Below are 13881 nucleotides of genomic sequence, written 5' to 3'. Positions count from 1 at the left end.
CAACAGGGGGAAGCAGACCCATCGGGTCGTTAATGTGCATCCGCCTCTCCTGGTATACCCCCCCCCCGAAGATCTTTACGGTCATCTGATAACAACTTACTGGTGGTCCCTGGCCCGAAGAGTATGCGGCTGTCCCCTGCGAGAGCCAGAGCCTGGTGGAATGCTGTGTCTGGTGACATCAGGGCCCTGCGGTCACCAGGGGCACCTGCACAATGCAGGAAATTCACAGTTACCTCCCCCCCCCCAGCCCAGTGACCCCTACTTAAGGTTGCCAACTGCCAGGTAGTAGCAGGAGATCTCCTGCTAATTCAGCTGATCTCCAGCCGATAGAGATCAGATCACCTGGAGAAAAATGGCCACTTTGGCCATTGAACTCTATGGCCTTGAAGTCCCTCCCCTCCCCAAACCCTGCCCTCCTCAGGCTCTGCCCCAAAAATCTCCTGCCGGTGGCGAAGAGGGACCTGTCAACCCTACTCCATGCCTAGAAGATGGCCAAGATGCCCTCCCTCTCATCATCTGCTTAAGGCCATAGAATCAGCATTGCTGGCAGATGGCCATCTAGCCTCTTGTTAAAACCTTCAGGGAAGGAGAGCTCACCACCTCCCGAGGAAGCCTGTTCCACTGAGGAACCACTGATCTCCAGCCTACAATGATCAGATCAGATCCCCTGGAGATAGGGATGTGTATTACCCATGGTTCGGTAAAGAAATGATTCCAATAGGCAAGTGTTGGGGGAAACAAAGTATGCAGTTTTATTAAACAAAAAATACACCCTTTTACCCAAGCTAAGTAAACTTTTAACAAAAATACCCTTTTATCCAGGCTGAATATGGAGATGGGAAGTTGTCTCCTGGGAGGCAAGCAAGCCGCTTCTTCTCTGGCAGCCGTCCTGATGCTCCAGATGCCCTCCTGCTGGCTGGCTGGCTGGCTCCTTATCTGAAGCCCTCCCCTTCTTTTAAGAGTGAACACTAACCTTCTCCCCCATCACCAGGTGCTCATCATTTACAGTGCTGTGTGAAAGTTAACTCCCTAATGACCTGAGATTGCTCTCACATGGGGAAGGGCTGCATTGACCACCATCTACCTCCTCGTAGTACAATGGTCTTCCGCAGTTTCCACTACAGGATGCCATCCTCCAGGTGGGACCTGGGGATCCCCCGGAATTACAGCTCATCTCCAGACTACGGAGATCAGTTCCTCTGGAGAAAATGACGTAGCCCCAAAGGCATATGGATATGCTCTCACAATCTTTACATATACACTCAACCCAAAGGCTTTTATCCGGAGGCCTTTGGATATCCTCCCAGAAGCCTTTAGATGTACACCCAGAGATATATTCCCACAGGCCTTTGGACTAATAGCCTGAGGCCTCTGCATATTCATCAAGACACCTTTGGACATATGCCCAAAGGATATGAGTTCCTTGCAAAAAGAAAAATCACATTTAACCTTTGATCTCTGGTCATTATATCCTGTGATTTAAGTCCAAACTCTCACAGTGAAGCCTACCGCTGTTAGTACATAAGAAAAGCCTTGCCGGGTCAGACATTAAGTCCATATAGTCCAGCATCTTGTCAACAGTGGCCAGGCATGGCACTAGGGTTGCTAACCTCCAGGTTGTGGCTGGAGATCTCCCGCTATTACATCTGATCTCCAGGCGACAGAGATCAGTTCCCCTGCTGCTGGAGGTTCCCCTGCTACCTGGAGGTTGGCAACCCTAGCTCTAATAGCAGGAGATCTCCAGTTAGTACCTGGAGGTTGGCAACCCTACTCTGAACATGGATGTTTCGCTTAACTAACAGACACAGAACGATGCAAAGATAACGTACCAGTGGAAACACGCCTGGGCCGATAATATTAATCTGGGCAAGATTGCGAATGATGGAGAAAGTGAGAAGGAGGCATTTATTTTCCTCTTTCATCATCCTTCCAGCACTGGGGCACACCCAACTCCGAGGAAAGCAGCTAGTTTAAACAGCAAAGCAGGAAGGGGAGGGGGACAGCTGACTTCAGAAGTTTGGTGCTTTTCACTTTGAAAATAATTTCCCCAGGCGATCGGGAAGAGGGTGGTGCTTGTACTTCCTGAAGGAAGAAGAAGAAAATACCATCAGTGGTTAATAGGGTTGCCAGCTCCGTGTTTGGAAATGCCTGGAGATTTTGGGGCAGAGCCTGAGGTGGGCGGGGTTTGGGGGCGGGGAGGGACGTTGGTGCCATAGAGTCCAATGGCCAAAGCGGCCATTTTCTCCAGGGGAACTGATGGCTATCGGCTGGAGATCAGTTGTAATTGCGGGAGATCTCCAGCCACCACCTGGAGGTTGGCAAGCCTAGTGGTTAAACATTTGGTAAAATATTGGTTGTGTCAAGTCGCAGCCGACTTATGGCGACCCCTTTTGGGGTTTTCATGGCAAGAGACTAACAGAGGTGGTTTGCCAGTGCCTTCCTCTGCACAGCAACCCTGGTATTCCTTGGTGGTCTCCCATCCCAATACTAATCAGGGCTGACCCTGCTTAGCTTCTGAGATCTGATGAGATCACGCTAGCCTGGGCTATCCAGGTTAGGGCTAAAATATTGGTTAGACTACCCCCCCCCCCAAAAAAACCCCCAGAAATGAAAGGTTGCTATTTAACACCTACTTTACAGGGGCGGGGGGTAGGGTTGCCATCCTCCAGGTAGTAGCAGGAGATCTGCTATTACAACTGATCTCCAGCTGATAGAGATCAGATCACCTGGAGAAAATGGCCGCTTTGGCAATTGGTCCCTATGGCATTGAATTTCCTCCCCAAACCCCTCTGTCCACAGGCTCCACCCCAAAAACCTCCCACCGGTGGTGAAGAGGGACATGGCACACCCTAGTGTGTGTGTGGGGGGGAACCCAGATGAATTTGTATGCCAGCAGGGAAGAGGTGGGGAGGGGGCAATCAAGGTTGCCAGCTGCAGGTTGGAAAATACCTGGAGATTTGGGGGGGTGGAGCTGAGGAGAGAGGGTTTTGGAAAAGGGGAGGACTTCAAAGGGGTATAATTAGGGTTGCCAGGTCCCTCTTTGCAACCGGCGGGAGGTTTTTGGGGCGGAGCCTGAGGAAGGCGGGGTTTGGGGAGGGGAGGGACTTCAATGCCATAGAGTTCAATTGCCAAAGTGACCATTTTTCTCCAGGTGATCTGATCTCTATTGGCTGGAGATCAGCTGAATTAGCAGGAGATCTCCTGCTACTACCTGGCAGTTGGCAACTCTAGGTATAATGCTATAGAGTCTACCTTCCAAAGTGGCCATTTTCTCCAGATAAACTGATCTCTGTCACCTGGAGATCAGTTGTAATCCCAGGACATCTCCAACTATCATCTGCAGGTTGGCAACCGTAGGGGCAAAGATGGTACAAACCCCGGATAGAAGTAGGTAGGTATCCAGTAAATGGATGAAAATGGCTATCGCGTGGGCACTCGTGGGGTTAAATTCCTGGCTGATCTTCAGAAGAATCCAATCTGTTTTGTTTTGTTTTACGTTTTAAATTATTGTTCATCTAAAAAACACATTTTATTTATTTTATTAAAAACCTTTTGAAGCAGCCTTTCCATCCCACTTAGGGTCCCTGAGGTGGCGAACAATCAAAACATTCAAACGAGATGAGAAATACATAAATATATAACGACAATTAAAAGAAAAACACATAAACACACAAATGGGAGGAAGAATCCGAATCAGTGAGAATCGGCGAGGGAACGTCAGCTAAAACAAAAAGGACTTCGCTTGCTGGCAGAAGCCGACGACAGAATGTTATTAAATGTTGTTTTTCATTTTTCAAAGGTTTTCAAGTTTGCCACCGTGGAGACCCTGATCAGGTGGAAAGGTGGCATAAAAATGTTTAAAATAAATAAAACTAGAACATAAGAAAGGCCCTGCTGGATCATACCAAGGCCAGCAGTCTGTTCACACAGTGGCCAAGCAGGTGTCTCTAGGAAGCCCCCAAACAAGACGACTGCAGCAACATTGTCCTGCCTGTGTTCCCCAGCACCTAATATGATAGGCCTGCTCCTCTGATCCTGGAGAGAATAGGTATGCATCAAGACTAGTATTCATTTTGACTCGTAGCCATGGATAGCCCTCTTCTGCATGAACATGTCCACTCCCCTCTTAAAGCCTTCCAAGTTGGCAGCAGGGAGTTCCACAAATTGCCTGTGTTCCCCAGCACCTAATATGATAGGCATGCTCCTCTGATCCTGGAGAGAATAGGTATGCGTCAAGACTAGTATTCATTTTGACTCGTAGCCATGGTTAGCCCTCTTCTGCATGAACATGTCCACTCCCCTCTTAAAGCCTTCCAGGTTGGCAGCAGGGAGTTCCACAAATTGAACTGAAGAATCTCCTTGAGAAGGAACCGCATAGTTTTGGTGCCACACATGAAGACACACGAAGCTGCCTTCTTCTGAATCAGACCCTTGGTCCATCAAAGTCAGTATTATCTACTCAGACCGGCAGCGGCTCTCCAGGGTCTCAGGCAGAGGTCTTCCACGTCGCCTACTTGCCTAGTCCCTTTAACTGGAGATGCCGGGGATTGAACCTGGGACCTTCTGCATGCCAAGCAGATGCTCTGCCACTGAGTCACAGCCCGTCCCCTACCAATGAACCACAACCAACCAGGCTCAAGTTGTCACGCGTCTCGCCTCAGACGGCGGGTGCACCCAAAGCAGGGTGCAAAATAAGAGCATGCCTGTTTAAAACTCACCTAAAAATTACACCAAATAACTTATTAACTGATTAATTGCACCACCAGTACCTTTATACAGTCTAAGAAACCTAAATCTACACAAATCCTACAGGAGTCCAGTGGGACTTTGAAGGCTTTAAAAAAATGTAGTCAGAACTCCAACAATTCCACCAGACCAATGTATAGACACAACAGAAAAAGCCTAGTTCAAAACAATATCGGTTCACTCAGTGTGGGTGTGAGAATTCCCAGCTGTTGTCAGATACTTGGCAAAGTAGGATGAATATACAATCTACTGCAAGATAAGCAAATACAAGAGGCAGTTACAGAGGTACCGGTGAACCAACTGACATCTGTAAGAGGCGGGATATGCAAGATATCAGCGGCTGCAGTGAGTGAAGAATCCCAGGTCCCTGTTAAGATCTGAGCCAGGGCGAGGGGAATAACTAGTCTTGAACTTGTTGCTGAAGTCTAGTTCGGCAGTTTCACACTGGATTCTCCCTTTGAAGTTCCTTTGTTGAAGAACAGGAGAACTTCGACAAGGGAATCTTGTTTTATTTGGCTGCTACAGACTAACACAACCACCCATCTTGAGTTACCATCCACTTATACATGCATCTGTCTTCATCCAGTTCTCCGTAATAAAGTAATAGTGTTATATTTTGCCCTCTTTGTTGGCTCTCTGGGCAGCTGCTTGCCCACTATGTGAGTCAGGATGCTGGATAAGAGGGACTAGAAGTAGGATGGTCTAATCCTGACAGATATTTCATATGCTTTTAACACAAGACTCTAGGCACTGTCTTACTAGACCAAACCAGGTTTCTGGAAAACTCCAGGCATGATGGAGAGAGCCCTCCACATAATTGGCTATTCAAAGATACACTGCTTCAGAATGTGGAAGCTCCATTTTTAAACTGTTGCAGCCTCCAGCCATTGATAAGCCTATCCTGCTCCATGAATAGCGTTTTGGGTGGGTAGTAGTATTGCCAGCCTCCAGGTGGTGGCTGGAGATTTCCCGCTATTACAACTGATCTCCAGGCAATAGAAATCAGTTCCCCCTGGAGAAAATGGCTGCTTTGGCATTGGACTCTATGGCATTGAAGTCCCTCCCCTCTCCATACTCCACCCCTCAAATCTCCAGGTATTTCCCAACCCGGAGCTGGCAACCCGAGTGGGTAGCCATGTTGGTCTTCAGTAGAAGAGCAAGACACGAGTCCAGTGGCACCTTAAAGACCAAGAAGATTTCCAGGGTAGAAACTTTTGAGAATCAAGATCCAAGTAGGAACAGAGATCTCTCATATCCCAGTCAGAAGGTGGGAGGGGTGTTGCAAAGAAGGGAGTCAGGAGGTACGATGCAGAATGTGATCGGCTTGATTAGAGGCAGGGGAGAAAATGCTTCGGGGACAGAAAATTAGCATCTGTAGGGAGATAAGAATCCAATGTCCCAGATTCTGTATCTCAGGACCTGTTGGTGGCCCCGTTCCCTTGAGCATTGCACAATGGATCTTGGCAAGCGAGGTGCGTGACACAGAATCACAGAGTTGGAAGGGGCCATACAGGCCATCTAGTCCAACCCCTTGCTCAATACAGGATCAGAGGAGCGTGACTACTATATTAGGTGCTTTGGGACACAGGCAGGAGAATGCTGCGGCAGTCGTCTTGTTTGTGGGCTTCCAAGAGGCACCTGGTTGGCCACTGTGTGAACAGACTGCTGGACTTGATGGGCCCTTGGTTTGATCCAGCAGGGCTTTTCCCATGTCCTCTCCAGTCTCGGCGGAACATGCCTATTATATGAGGTGCTGTGGAACACAGGCAGGATGGTGCTGCTGCAGCCATCTTGTTTGGGGGCTTCCTAGAGGCCCCTGGTTGGCTGCTGTGTGAACAGACTGCTGGACTTGATGGACCTTGGTTTGATCCACATGGCCTTTCTTATGTTCTTAAGTTCTTCTGCAGGATAACATGGGGACACAGATCGGGACCAGATATATCTCCCTAAACATTCAGTAACACAACTCAAATATGCAGTTCTTCGGTGCAAATTCAAAGGCATTCTCCAGTTTGAAGCTATTGAGTCACAATTCTTATGCAAATCTGGGTCTCCAAAGCTTGGCCTGAATAAAGACTAGGAGCCTCAGTTCTCTAGGGAAAGTCATCTTCCCTCTCTAGAGGTTTTTGTATGCTATTCCTTTTGTTTTGCCCATTCATTACCAGCCAGAGGCAATTCACTCCACTCTGATGATGAGATCCTTTATTCTTTGGAATATATCTTATCTTTGTTAGCAGACTCATATACTAGGATTGCCTCCAGGTAGTACCTGGCGATCTCCTGCTATTACAATTGATCTCCAGGCTACCAAGATCAGTTTCCCTGGTGTAAATGCCAGTTTTGGAGTGTGGAAACTACGCCATTGAACCCATGAACACATGAAGCTGCCTTATACTGAATCAGACCCTTGGTCCATCTAAGTCAGTATTGTCTACTCAGTGGCTCGCCAGTGTCTCAGTCAGAGGTCTTTCCCATCACCTACTTGCCTAGTCCCTTTAACTGGAGATGCCGGGGATTGAACCTGGGACCTTCTGCATGCCAAGCGGATGCTTTACCACTGAGCCACAGCCCCTGCTGAGGTCTCTCCCCCTCCCACAAACCTGCCCTCCTCAGGCTCCACCCCCCAAATCTCCACATATTTCCAAACCCAGAGCTGGCAATCCTATTACATACCTATCTTCATGAATGCTTGATCTTTGAGCCTCACAATATCTTATCTCTTCATTACCCCTCCTTATTTTAAGGCCAGGGAAATCTTATGTTAAAAACTGCACAACCACAATTTGAATCCAGTAGCACCTGGAAGACCAATGAGATTTTAGGGTGCTACTCGACTCTTGCGTTTTTCTACTGCTAAAGACAGACAATTGAGAAGACAAGAATAACTGGAAAAGACAATCATGCTAGGAAAAGTTGAAGGCAGCAGGAAAAGAGGGAGACCCAACATGAGATGGATTGACTCAATAAAGGAAGCCACGGCCCTCAGTTTGCAAGACCTGAGCAAGGCTGTTAAAGATAAGACGATTTGGAGGACATTGATTCATAGGGTCACCATGAGTCGGGAGCGATTTGACAGCACTTAACACACACACAAACAGTGACAGACTAACATGGCTATCCATCAAGATTTTAGGGGTATGAGCCTGCGAGAGTCAAAGCTCCCTTCCTCAGATACAAGCAGGAATGGAGATCTAGGAGTCTTTCTATCCTAGTCTGAAGGGGGGAGGGGTGTCCAAAGAAGGAAGTAAGGCGCAGAGGTACAATTGCAGGATTTAATCAGCTTGATTAGAACAGGGGAGAAATGCTTAGTGAGATAGGAATTTGCAGGGAGATAAGCTGGACAATGAAGAAAGCTGATCGGAAGAAAGTAGATTCCTTTGAAATGTGGTGTTGGAAGAGAGACGTATTATTATTAATAGTAATAATAGTGGGTTATAGATCAATCAAGCCTGAACTGACCCTAGAAGCCAAAATGACTAAACTGAGGCTATCGTACTTTGGTCACATTATAAGAAGACAAGAGTCACAGGAAAAGACAATCATAGAATCATACGGTTGGAAGGGACCAGCAAGGTCATCTAGTCCAGCCCCCTGTACAATGCAGCAAATTCACAACTACCTCCCCCCCCACACACACACCCAGTGACCCCTACTCCATGGCCAGAAGACGACATGGAATCATGCTAGGAAAAGTGGAAGGCAGCAGGAAAAAAGGAAGACCCAACATGAGATGAATTGATTCGACAAAGGAAGCCACGGCCCTCAGTTGTCAAGACCTGAGGTTTTGGAGGACATCTCCTGCTATTACAACTGATCTCCAGCCGATAGAGATGAGTTCCCCTGGAGAAAATGGCCGCTTTGGCCATCAGACTCTATGGCGTTGAAGTCCCTCCCCTCCCCAAACCCTGCCCCCCCTTAGGCTACACCCCAAAAACCTCCCGCCGGTGGCAAAGAGGGACCTGGCAACCCTAAACGCAATTATACTTTTTAAAAATATATATTTTTATTATTTTTATAATAAAACATAAACACCAAAAAAAGAAAGAAAAAAATACATTAATAAAAAAACAAAAACAGAAAAATACATGTTCAGCGCACAATACAATACATGTTCAACATACTAATACAATATTCAGTTCACTAAATTCCATCGTGCCCTGAATCCAAATCCCACCCCCCCACCACAGTGCCCTTCACCATTGGACTTCCGATGGAGTGTTATGACATTACCAAATAGAATATCTATAATTGTATCATATTTAAAATCTTATTATACTATAGTTCGTTAACTATACTTTTAAAATCCGTTTTTGCCACTTTGTCCCAATATGCGGTAGCCTTTGACCATGTAAATTTAAATTTACATTTACAATTATACTTTTTGAATAGCCTCGAAGCTAAGGCAACACAGTCGACTTTTCCTCTGCTCAAGGGAACTGCTACATTCCCAGGGAAGGCTTCCAAAGAAATGAATCACGAAATTTCCTCGTAATCAACAGAAAATTCTATCACCTCCCAAGCCAAACCAGCATCAATCACCAGGCCCGGTTATTAGTGTCGAAAATATTCCAGTTGACTAAGAACAGTTATTTTTAAGCCAGGAGGGTTGTTTTTTTGGGTTCTTTGCTGATTATGATAAACACCTTCCTTAAGTAAATAATAACTTCCTTAAATTCCTCAAGCCGTCGGTGGTTTAAAGTTTCAGGTCCCAAAGGGTGATGGGTTTCGGGATCACGGGTAGGGTTGCCAACCTCCAGGTGGTGCCTGGAGATCTCCCACTATTACAACTGATCTTGTCGTCTTGTTAGTGGCTTCCTAGAGACACCTGGTTGGCCACGGTGTGAACAGACTGCTGGACTTGATGGGCCTGGGTCTGATCCAGCAGGGCCTTTCTTATGTTCTTATGATCTCCAGCCAACAGAGATCAGTTCACCTGGAGAAAATGGCCACTTTGGCAATTGGACTCAACGGCACTGAAGTCCCTCCCCTCCCCAAACCCTGCCCTCCTCGGGCTCCGCCCCCAAAATCTCCAGGTATTTCTCAATCCAGAGCTGGCAACCCTATCCGGGGGCCAGCCTATGGAGGGAGACAATACTCCTTCTCTCTAGGGTTGCCAACCTCCAGGTGGTGGCTGGAGATCTCCTGCTATTACAGTTGATTTCCAGGTGACTGAGATGAGTGCTACTGGAGAAAATGGCTGCTTTGTCCATTGGACTCTATGGCATTGAAATCCCTCCCCTCTCAAAATCCGGCCCTCCTCAGGCTCCACCCCCAAAATCTCCAGGTAATTCCCAACCCGGAGCTGGCACCCCTACTTCTCTCCCTCCCTCTGTCAGGGGGGCAGGATGAGGGTGGCCCCTCTTCCTTCTCCCCCTCTTCCATTGGGAGGCCAGTCTCGTGTGTATGATGACCCCCTGCACATTGTATGGTGTGGTGTAGTGGTTAAGAGCGGCAGACTCTAATCTGGGGAACCGGGTTCGATTCCCCACTCCTCCACATGAAGCCAGCTGGGTGACCTTGGGCCAGTCACAGTTCTCTCTGAACACTCTCAGCCTTAGCTACCCCACAAGGTGTCTGCTGTGGGGAGAGGAAGGGAAGGCAGTTGTAAGCCGGTTTGATTCTCCTTAAAAAGAAGAGAAAATCAGCATATAAAAGCCAACTCTTCTTCTTCTGATTATTATTCCTGTATACACATCTACATGCTTTATGGATATGCACTGGGGACAAGATACATCAACACTCCTAGTAATGTTAACTTCTAGAGATCTTGGTAGGGTTGCCAGTTCCATGTTGGGAAATATCTGGAGATTCTAGGGGTGGAGCCTCAGGAGGGAGGGGTTTGGAGAGGGGGGACTTCGGTGCCATAGAGTCCAATTGCCAAAGCGGCCATTTTCTTCAGGTTAACTGATCTTTGTCACCTGGAGATCAGTTGTAATAGTGGGAGATTTCTATCTGCCACCTGGAGGTTGGCAACCCTAGATCCTGGGGAACCTCGATGAATAGCCGGGGGGGGGGCAATTCACCCTTTAAAAAAAAACAGGTTTCCCCAGAAGGCAAAAATGAAGATATAAGAGGGATAGCGATACCCCTGAGACAGGCACCGGAAATGAGGGGCTATCCTTGGTAAAAGGGGGGAATATATGTACCTCCCTTTCTAACTCCCTGTTTAAGCAAGGGGATAACATTTTTTGCAAGGAAAAAAAAATACCCTGAACAGCAGGGGATGAAACCGATGCTAAAAAATACCGACCAGGGAGTTTCCTTTTTCACCAAGTATATACTTAAATCAAGAAACTTTGGGCTATGGGGTTATGTGGAGGGTAAATCATAGCCAGTGTTTTGAACAAAGGAGAGGCAGGGACGAAAAGCGCTTGGGAAAGCGAGAGAGATACGAATGGCTGGCAGGGTCTCTGCCAACACTGCTGCTTTGGAACTGATTTAGAGCTGTGGGTGTTCCAAAGACAGGCATTTTTAAGGGCGCATTTAAATCGGCAGCGTCGAGACCTGCGGGCATTTCTCTTAGTCGTTCTTGTGGGCCCGTTCGTTGTGACAGCGAATCAAAATTAATCCGACCGCGGCGAGTTTAGCAATCCTCATTTCTGCAGAACGAGTCTTTCATTTGCCTGAAGTGGCGCTCGATGGGTGGTCTGGGACAGAGAGAAGGGCTCTCGATGTCTCTGGATCAACGCGCAACTCACCTGAGATCAGTTCCAGAGGGGCGAGTCTATGACGGCCCTTCCCCGATGCAAGAAGTTCCTTGTGACAGGAGAAGCCCACCGTTGGTGGAATAGATCTGCAAAATCCAATTGAGTGGGGCTATAAATGCATCACATACAGCCTAGGAAAGACTTAAATGTGTCCAACGCAAACACAGCAGCTGTTCCCACTAGCCGTAATGGGCGATAAGACACTCTATCTAAACATGCTAAGCTAATTTAATACCGGTAGTAGCAAACAAGAGAAACTTCATCTTGATTCAAGCCAACATAAATGCAATCAGCGCTCTGCAAATAGCAGGACTGAGAAAGGCAGCAATTTGGATTTTGGCAGGAGGAGCAAAAGAAGAAGAGTTGGTTTTTATATGCCGACTTTTCTCTGCTACTTAAGGAAGAATCAAACCAGCTTGAAAGTTGAGCTCGAATGAACTCAACCTGGGCGCAGCGTTACTGGGGACCTGGGGCAGAGTGGTCCGGTATGCCGCCTGCTATCGGAGTGTCTCCTTGCTGCCGGGGTGCTCTGCTTGTATATTTCAAAATATTATACAAATAATGGAAGCCTCTGTTGTTCTGTCAAACAAAGGAAATTATATCTGGTGGCACCAACCCTAGTATTTTCTTTGTTCAGAGGGTTTTTTGAGAATCACTGTATCTTAAGAGAGACAGACAGAGAGAGAGAGAAATGGAGCACTGGCTGTAGAGCGTATACGATATGCTTAGGATTTTGTCGAAGGCTTTCACGGTCAGAGTTCATTGGTTCTTGTAGGTTATCCGGGCTGTGTAACCGTGGTCTTGGTATCTTCTTTCCTGACGTTTCGCCCGCAGCTGTGGCAGGCATCTTCAGCTGCGGGTGAAACGTCAGGAAAGAAAATACCAAGACCACAGTTACACAGCCCGGATAACCTACGAGAACCGATATGCTTAGGGTTGCCAGGTCCCTCTTTGCCACCAGTGGGAGGTTTCTGGGGCGGAGCCTGAGGAGGGCAGGGTTTGGGGAGGGGAGGGACTTAAATCCCATAGAGTCCAATTGCCAAAGCGGCCATTTTCTCCGGGTGAACTGATCTCTATCGGCTGGAGATCAGTTGTAATAGCAGGAGATCTCCAGCTAGTACCTGGGGGTTGGTTAAGCAGATGAGACATGTCTAGGCCCGCTTCTGGTTCAAACCAATGGTCTATTCAGTGCTATATCTCTGAGTGGTCCTAGAAGGCCTGCAAGCAGACACAGAGGGCAAGGCCTCTCCCTGTTTATACTTTCTAGCAAATCAGTATTCAAAGGTAGACTGTTTCTGAATACAGAGGCTCCGTTTAGCCATTGTGGCTAATAGCCATTGATGGGCCTGCCTTCTGTGAGGTTGCTGGTTCCTTATTGAAAGCCGATTAAACTAGTGGGTATGGCCAGTCTTCTTTCCAAAGTGGAACGGGTCCAGAGGAGGGCAACAACGATGGTGAGGGGTCTGGAGACCAAGTCCTATGAGGGAAGGTTGAAGGAGCTGGGTATATTTAGTAGCCTGAAAAGGAGAAGACAGAGAGGGGATATGATAACCATCTTCAAGTACCTGAAGGGCTGCCATAGAGAGGAGGGTGCCAAGTTGTTTTCAGTTGCCCCAGAAGGTCGGACCAGAACCAACGGGTTGAAATTAAATCAAAAGAGTTTCCGTCTAGACATTAGGAAGAATTTTCTAACAGTTAAGAGCGGTTCCTCAGTGGAACAGGCTTCCTCGGGAGGTGGTGAGCTCTCCTTCCCTGGAGGTTTTTAAGAAGAGGCTAGGTGGCCACCTGTCAGCAATGCTGATTCTACAACCTTAGTCAGATCATGAGAGGGAGGGCACCTTGGCCATCTTCTGGGCATGGAGTAGGGGTCACTTGGGTGGGTTGGTGGGGGAGGTGTGAATTTCCTGCATTGTACAGGGGGTTGGACTAGATGACCCTGGTGGTCCCTTCCAACTTTATGATTCTATGAAAGGATGCATCAGGAATCCACCCTGTGTTCCCTTCTTTAAATGTTGGATGACACATGGGCAGTTGGCCTCATCCTCCTGCACATTCCCCGATTCATCACTGCATGTGGCGTATGGAACAACACAGTTCCTGCCCCGATACATATGATTGCCTCAAGAATCTTGCTGTGCCGTGTTTTGTTGTCACACTGTGGGCATCAAAGTTCGATCAAAATTTATTTGGGGAAGGGTTCTTTTAAAAGAATGCACAGGAGCACGCATGCACATCAGGAGAGGACTGCACACGGCATCGCAATGCAGTCATGTGCATGAGCATATCAAGATTGCTTCTGGGGGTTTTTGCAGATCAGAGCTCTCATGTGGGTTGGTTACAGTGAGTGGAGGAAAGGTACCAGTTAGCTGAAGAAGAAAAAGAAGAAGAAGAGTTGATTTTTATATTCCGTTTTTCTCTATCTTTAAGG

This window comes from Euleptes europaea, chromosome 7, assembly GCF_029931775.1.
Source record: "Euleptes europaea isolate rEulEur1 chromosome 7, rEulEur1.hap1, whole genome shotgun sequence".
NCBI lineage: Eukaryota > Metazoa > Chordata > Lepidosauria > Squamata > Sphaerodactylidae > Euleptes > Euleptes europaea.
This window is presented reverse-complemented; position numbering follows the sequence as displayed.